The sequence below is a fragment of the Orycteropus afer genome, unplaced genomic scaffold (genome assembly GCF_000298275.1).
Source record: "Orycteropus afer afer isolate SDZICR_OR568_19922 unplaced genomic scaffold, OryAfe1.0 scaffold00107, whole genome shotgun sequence".
NCBI classification, from domain to species: Eukaryota; Metazoa; Chordata; class Mammalia; order Tubulidentata; family Orycteropodidae; genus Orycteropus; species Orycteropus afer.
In genome coordinates this window covers 9305017-9313346 of record NW_006921694.1, presented here as the reverse complement: position 1 = coordinate 9313346, position 8330 = coordinate 9305017, and the positions used below count along the sequence as shown (strand labels likewise).

Below are 8330 nucleotides of genomic sequence, written 5' to 3'. Positions count from 1 at the left end.
CAAAACCAGTCCATTTCAGCTCACTAATGCCAAGGATATCAATCTTTATGTGTTCCATTTCATTTTTGACAACTTCCAATTTTCCTAGATTCATATTTCGTACATTCCATGTTCCAATGATTAATGGATGTCTGCAGCTGTTTCTCATCAATCTGAGTGGTGCCACATCAGCAAATGGAGGTCTTGAAAGCTTTATTGTATCCATAGGAGTAAGGCTGGGTTTACTCAGATGATGCAGCTTTTTCCCAGTCCTATTTTGAGAGCCTTCTAACCTAACCGGACTATTCATAATGTTGTGCGGTAATGTATCAGACAGTGTTTCTTTGCTATTCATAAGGTTTTCCCTGGCCAATTCTTTGAGAAGTGGATGGCCTCTTCCTTCTTCCTAGTCTGTCTCAGTCTGTAAGCTGGGCTGATACCTGTGCACCATGTGCATCCCACTGGGTTTGCAACACCAGTGGCTCAGCCTCAAAACTCACATCAACACGTCACCAGGGTGGGACTAACCAACAGACAAGTTTGTTCCCTGCTGGAAACCTCACGTACCACCCTTACCTGGGTCTCTGAGGCTGACTCCTCCTCTGTCTGGGTTCCTAGCTTTTAATCCCCTTTCTCCCGCCCTGGTGCTTTGGGCATGCCTGAGTTCCCTCTACTCACCTGGATCCCTCTGGTTGACTGCTCCTCTGTCCGGGTTCCTGGCTTTTTATCCCGTTTCTCCCACTCTACTGTCCTGCTGCTTTTGGTGTGCCTGGGTTCTCTCTCCTCACCTGGACCTCTGCGGCTGACTGCTCCTCTGTCCGGGTTCCTGTCTTTTAATCCCCTTTCTCCTGCTCTCCCACCCTGTTGCTTTGGGCATGCCTGAGTTCCCTCTCCTCACCAGGATCCCTGCAGCTGACTGCTCCTCTGTCTGGGTTCCTGGCTTTTAACCCCCTTTCTCCCACCCTGGTGCTTTGGGTGTGCCTGAGTTCCCTCTACTCACCTGGATCCCTGCGGCTGACTGCTCCTCTGTCTGGGTTCCTAGCTTTTTATCCCCTTTCTCCCACTCCCCTGCCCTGCTGCTTTGGGTGTGTCTGAGTTCTCTCTACTCACCTGGATCCCTGTGGCTGACTGATTTTAATTTATAAATCTGCAAAATATTAGAGCTTTACTTTCTTAGATACTCTTGAGATAATTTTTTTAAATGGTGCTTATAAGTATTTAATTCACAACTGATATAACCTGTTTCTTCCTGAAATGATTGTCTAATATTTGCATATGTTTAAGTGACAAATAGCTTCATAACACAATAAATTATGAATGAAGAATACAATGTAACTGAGTATCATTAATGTTTACTGCAAAGATATAGCATATTGCTCCAAATGTATTTTTATTCTACTCTCCAAAGATAAACGTAAAAAATAATTTTTAAGAAGCCTACTTTAGTTTCACCAAGAGATGATAAGAATGCAATATAGTCAATTTTTATCTAGTAATATTTGGGGTCAGAAAGCATATTTCATTAACTCACAATAGATGGTTTAAACAAATACAATATTACACTGAAACTAATTATAGCTGCTTGCTAATACTCCCTAGAAAAAATTATTAATAAGAAAATACATAAAAATTTCTAAAGTATAGAAGAATAAACCGTAAGCAAAATATAAGCACGTGAAACCCACAAATTTACTTATTCATTACTCACACAAAGCAATATTACACCTAAGAAACCCATAGGAAATGTCTGTTTCTTTTTGAGCCTTAAAAATGTCACTACATTTTAGGAAAGAATCTATCTAAGTGAATTGTATACATAAAGATTGAAAAATTTAAGTAGATACTTAATATTTCACCTTTGAAGCCAAAAATCATTACTTTCAACAGCTGAATGTATAAATAACACAAAAATGAATGAGTAGGCAAAGTAAAGCTACTATTTAAGATATGAATTCCATTATTTACTCTAACGTGATTAAGATTTTGATAGAAATATCTTGTTGGCTTTATATGTTATCAACATATGTGAGACATGGTAAAGAACCAGTCTTTTCAGATATACATGGAAAGCATTTTTAATCCACTTTGATAATAAGCTTCAGAAATAAAGGAAATGTAATCTGTTACAGAGCTATGTAATTCCAGAAATCACCACCTAAGAGAAATTCACTACAAATTCATTCTTTTGCTCTCTATTTCATAAAATTCTGAATCAGAATGTGTACAAATAATATTTCATGTCTCTAAGAATTTTTCCAGATTTCGTTCATTAATGTTAACCTATAGTGATAAATAACCTTACAAAGCACATGTGAAGAACTCATAATTTTAAGACATACAACAAAATAGCCAAGCTGGTTGATACACATGTAAATATAAATACAAATATAAATGTAAATATTAATATATATAGTCATGTCATACCTGCCACAGATGCTTTAAAACAGTATATGTTAGGCCATGGGTTGATAATGGTGGGAACTGGGTGATGGGTACACGGGAATTCATTATACTATCCTCTTTACTTTTGCATGCTTAAGATTTTCATAATAAGATATTAAAAATAAAGATAGCTGTGTACATGAACAAGGCATGAAATTCAAGTGGGTAGCAAAATAATGGAAAGTCTATGTGGGCTTCAAAATAGTATTGAAAGATGGAATAAATTAAAATGTGAAGATATTTTAGAACTTAATTGTAAAATATGAATTTGATGTAACTAGAAAAATGGTGAAGGATTTCATGAAAAGCAATGTGGATTAACCAGACAGCAAGAATACTGGAAGGAAGGAATCATACATCAGTTAAATTTCTACCCAGCATCCCTAAAATGATTTTTTTAAATTAGAAAACAAGTCCTTTCAATAAGCAGTTTTTAAGCTGTCAATGAGGTGATCAAAGTATTCCTAGTATGTTGCTATGCAAATTTCAAAATATAATCAAGTTGGTTTAACTGCAGAGATGAGATTAATGGGAGAGAGACTCTAATTCTTCTTTAGGAGTACAAAATGACCTATTATTAATTATATAAACTCTAATCTCAAGAAAGTAGGATATTCTGTTTCCAGTATTCTAAATGTTCTCTCTTCCTATTCCTGCTATACAAAAGTAAGAAATGAAAGCTGAAAACCTATAGGAAATTATTTTATTAATAACCTGTGAGAGGTGGAATTACATAACTGAGTCCTAAACTAATGCCCTCATACATAGTAAGCAAAAAAATAATAAAAACAAAATAAAATAAAAGGCAAGTTGTTTTGAAGTTCTCAATTATGCAGAAATCCCAAGATAAGGCTAAAAACACTTATAATTATGAATAAAGTTGCAGAGTAAGAGTAAATTGTGATGAGATAGAAAAAAAGGAAATATATATATACATATATATGTGTGTGTATATAATGTATACATATGCATATGTATACACACACACACATATATATACACACAAGCACAGTGAAACCTGTGAGAGCCAGGACTTCACAGGACTGCCTGCCTAGTTTTTCCATGTCTCACAAATTTTCCTCCTTTGACAGTGTGCAGTTCTACCACTTTTCTATCTCTTGTTTTAGTGGAGTGTATTTGAGGTTTCTTTCTCTAACAGGTTTCTGTTTTACATAAATTCCAGCTTTCACAGGTGTGTGTGTATGTGTATGTGTATATAAATATATAAACTCAAAAAATAAATAAATAAACCCTCACTGCCATAGAGGCGATTCGACTCACAGCAACCCCTCCTTGAGTTTCTGAGGTGGTATCTCTATGGGAGTAGATTGCCCAATCTTCCTTCCAAGGAGTAGCTGGTAGGTTTGAACCATCAGTCTTCTGATTAGCAGTCAAATGCTTTAGGCACTATGCCACCAGAGCTCCCATATAAATATATACACACACACACACACACACACATATATAAATATATATAACATACAAAAAAGTAGAGAGAATAGTACCAAAAATAAATCCATGCCTAAGGCACTTGACTGCTAACCAGAAGGCTGGCGGTTCAAACCCACCAGCCACTCCTCGGAAGGAAGGTTGGGCAATCCTACTTCCGTAGTGATACTGCCTTGGAAACCCAAGGAGGGGTCGCTATGAGTCAGGGCCGACTCGACGGCAAATAACAACAACAACAACAACAACCATTCACTACCCACGTTAAATACGTATCAATCCTTTGCCATATTTGCTTAATCTACCCATTTTTCTTTCCCCATTTTTTGAAGTATTTTAAAGCAAATCCCAGATGTTCTATCATTTGGTCTATACATACTTCAATTGTCATTGTTAGGTGCCACTGAGTTGGTTCCAACTCTTAGCAACCCTACATACAACCAAATGAAACACTGCCTGGTCTTGTGCCATACTGCTATGTTTGAGCCCATTGTTGCAGCTACTGTGTCAATCCATCTTGTTGAGGGTCTTCCTCATTTTCATTTGCCCTCTACTTTACAAAGCATGATGTCATTCTCCAAGATCATTCCCTCGTGATAATATGTCCAAAGTAAGAAAGATGAAATCTCGTCATCTTTGCTTCTAAGAAACATGGTAGCTGTACATCTTCCAAGACAGATTTGCATCCCTAAAACAATATGAGTATTTCCTTAAATAACTACAGTGTCATTAACACAAAATGAACAAAAACTTCTTGGTATCATCAAGTATCTTCAGTTGAATAAAAAAAAAAAAAAAATGTCTTTTTACAGCTGATTTGATTGAATAAGGATCCACATAAACTTCTCACACTACATTAGGTATAACTCTTGATTTAATCTAGAGTAGTGTTATTCAAACTGTAGTCCAAACTGATGTCAGTTCAGGAGGTTATTTTCAAGCCAGTCCAGTTTGTTATAGGTCAACAAGTACAGAAAAGGAAAGTGAACACTTAGAAATGTTAATAGCATGTTGACATAGTCAAGACATCCAACCTCATTATCAGTGGACTAATCTCACTGAACCAGGTTGGGCATTGCCAGACTCCCATAGTCACATATGACCCAAGCTGTATACTAGCTATGCACAGTAGGACAATCTACTGTTCCCTGGCCCAAGAGGAAATTTAAAAAACAAAAACAAAACTCTGGTCCTTTACCCCAGATAGTCTGAGAAGCAGTCCTCCTTGCTTTTCTTTATCCTACATTTGACTTACTAAACAAATTGGGTAGGTGGTCTTCTTGAATTCTAGATTTGTCTGTTTCCCTTGTGGTATCATTTAACTTAATAGTCTATCACCTTACTTCCTGTAATTGACAGTATCTCCAACGCTTGATTCAATCCAAGTTCTACTATTTGGGCAATCATACTTCATAGATGGTGCGTTATAATGGTAATTCATGTAAAACTTCAGAAGGTACATAATTTCTGGATGCCCTATTTTCAGTAATGTCAAGATTGATAACCAAGTTCTGATGGTAACAGCACAATCCCGCCTTTGTAAGTTCTCTATCAGCCTTTCATCTAACAGTTTCATCCAGTGATTATTACGGACTAACTCAATTATTTCATTAAGGATTGAAAAAATAGTGATTTTTCTAATTCTTTCTATATTTATAAGGCAGAATTTTTTTTTTGGGGGGGGTTTCCCCTAATCAAATCAGTCCATATGGTCATTATGGAATATATTCATAGAGGAAATGTAGGATAAATGCCTATTTCTTTCCAATTAATTACCAATTTTCAGAAAGAAACTGGTACCCTAGATATTTCCAATGATGTCCATGAGCTGAGTTTGGAGGTTGTTCTGCTCTATCTCTCACTCGCTCTCTCTCTCTGTCTCTCTCTCTCTCACACACACACACACACACACTCACACACACACTATGAACTCATGGTTTTTTTTAAATATTTAATGTGCTTCAAACAACTGCATTCATTATTGTTTATGATGCTCAAACTAACATCTTTGGCCAATGGAAGCCGCATTAATGTTAACTCTAGTATCCTTCTGACAATACTAGGCTTTGATGATTTCCGAGTATATATTTACCAACAAAAACCATGGTCACCTTGTATACTTCCTCCTCCAAACCTGTAATCAGCCATTCCTCCAAGACACACTGTTTGATTTTAGTGGGAAATGGTCTGGGACCATGCTGCCCTGCCCAAAAGCAATGTGTGCAATTAAAAAATTCAACAGAAAGCAATAGCTGCTTTCCTCAAAAACTAGTGCCGTTGAGTCAGATCTGACTCATAGCAACCCCTCCTTGGGTTTCTGAGGCAGTGCAGTGCCACCAGAACTCCCTAACACCTTAAAAAAAAAAAAAAAAATCCACTGTAATGCACTGCATACTTCAGCTAGGATAAGAAACTCTTCCACTGGAGTACATTAGTCCATTTCTCTTAGATAAATGCATTTCAGTGACCAAGGCTAGAAAATATTAGTTTTGACTTTGTATTGACATTTCTTATTTACATTATTATAGGATTTTATTTAACTTATTTGATTTTATATTGATTACTTTTACTTTACATTGTAAATCTCAGTTCTGACAACATTAACATAAGTACTTATTTGCATTATCATAAAAGACATGAAATAATTTCAAAATTATAAATATCAATAATGCTACAAATGATTTAACAATTAAATAAAGTTTAAGATTTCTTTATTTATCCTTCAATATATTTCATTAAGGATTCACAGACAAAATACTGTACTCTTAGATCACTTGAACTAATGCTTTTCTCCAATTTGGTAAATTGTAGGCTCATTTACTTCAGTTTATTTTTAATTTTAAGAATATCTTTGCTATTTATTTTTTTTTTGCATATGTTAAAAAACACATGTTTACACAGTCAACACTATAACAACTTATAGTAAAAAAAAAAAGTTGTTTCCATCCTTCTCTCTTTTATCCCATTCTGTATCTCTTTCTCATTGGCAACAATTATTATTAGCTTTTGGTTTGGGGTGTCAGTACAGCTGCTTTTTTCAAGCTGAAAGAACTGAAGAAAAAATTTAAGCCTCAAGTTGCAATATTGAAAGATTCTATGGACAACATATTGAATGATGCAGAAAACATCAAAAGAAGATAGAAGGAGACATTCAAAATGGAGGCTCGTGAGTGAGCAGCACACTTTTTTTCCCTATGGCATCTAAGGACTTTGAAAACTAGGTACAACAGTTTGAATTAGGAACTTTGGTACTCTGAACAGCTCACTGAATCAGAATGCACCAAACACAGAAGAGCAGAATTAGAGGAAAGGCACAGGGAGATAATTTAGGAAAGAGCTATGGGCAGATGATGGGTGGTTACCCGCAAGAGACCACTGGAAACTTTCCTTGGGCAGTCACTGTCTGCCGGGCGAGGATGGCGGCCTGAGATCCCCGATCCAAGAAGGAAGTTACCTTAAAGCAGCATACCAGCGACCACTACAATATTCTAGTGGGCAGTGGCAGAGACCTGCCTCCAGCAGCTGATTTTGTTGGTAATTTGGGTCGCCTGAGTGTAGGCGGGCATGGGCACCACTGCTGAGATTCAGGCGGAGATCTCATTGTTGCACTACAAAGGCTAGCTCCCTCCCCTCCGAGCAGATCACAGAGTGGGCTTGGGTTAGACTGGGAGACACTGTGCTTTTCTTTGCCATGGATATCGGGACTGCAGATCACTAATAAGTACTCCCCCAACTCCAACACAGCTGAAATTGTACGCATCTTTGGCATTTCTTCTTCTTTTCTCCACTTTTTCTTTTTTTGGGTTAATGTTCTGGTGTGATCTCAAGGTGTATTCTTTGTCCATGTGCTTTTAGTTTTTTCGATGGTTATTCAATTATAATTTTTGCCTAACTGAATAGGAGACAGCAACAGTCTCCATAAGATACAAGTATACCCACACCTCCTACAATTTCATTTACTGAGCCAGGACCTCCTTCTCCACCAACAGGCCAACGATAAAAAAAAACACCAAGAAGAGCCTGAAACACCCCTGGCTGCTCTTCACAAACAATTAAAGAGATCTTAATGCAACACCATGATGCCTCAGAGACAACAGACCATCACAGTCCACACAAAGAAGCAGGATAAACTGGTAGAAACAAGGGAACAGGTTACAGACCCAGAACACATCCCTGAGGACAAAGCAGCACTGGAACTCTCTGATAAGGAATTCAAAAGAATTATCTTTAGGTATCTTCAAAGGACTGAGAGACAGAACAAACAAAACACAGAAAAAACCTTAGAAGAATTTTGGAAGAAAAACAAGAAAAAAATGACAAATAAGTGAAACATTAGATATGATTCTAAATCTACAGATAGAAATCCAGAAGATTAATACTAAATTCTTAGAAACAGATAACATATTGGAGGGGCAAAGGGGTAGAACAGATGCAATGGAAGAAAGAATTAATGAGATTGAAGA

General features: G+C 36.8%; 1 protein-coding gene across 1 annotated transcript in view; it reads right to left on the bottom strand.

Moving 5' to 3' along the window:
• The window catches only part of ATG10 (autophagy related 10), a 605094-nt gene that overhangs the window by 565199 nt on the left and 31565 nt on the right, over positions 1-8330 (bottom strand). The gene's annotated exons all lie outside the window — the stretch shown is intronic.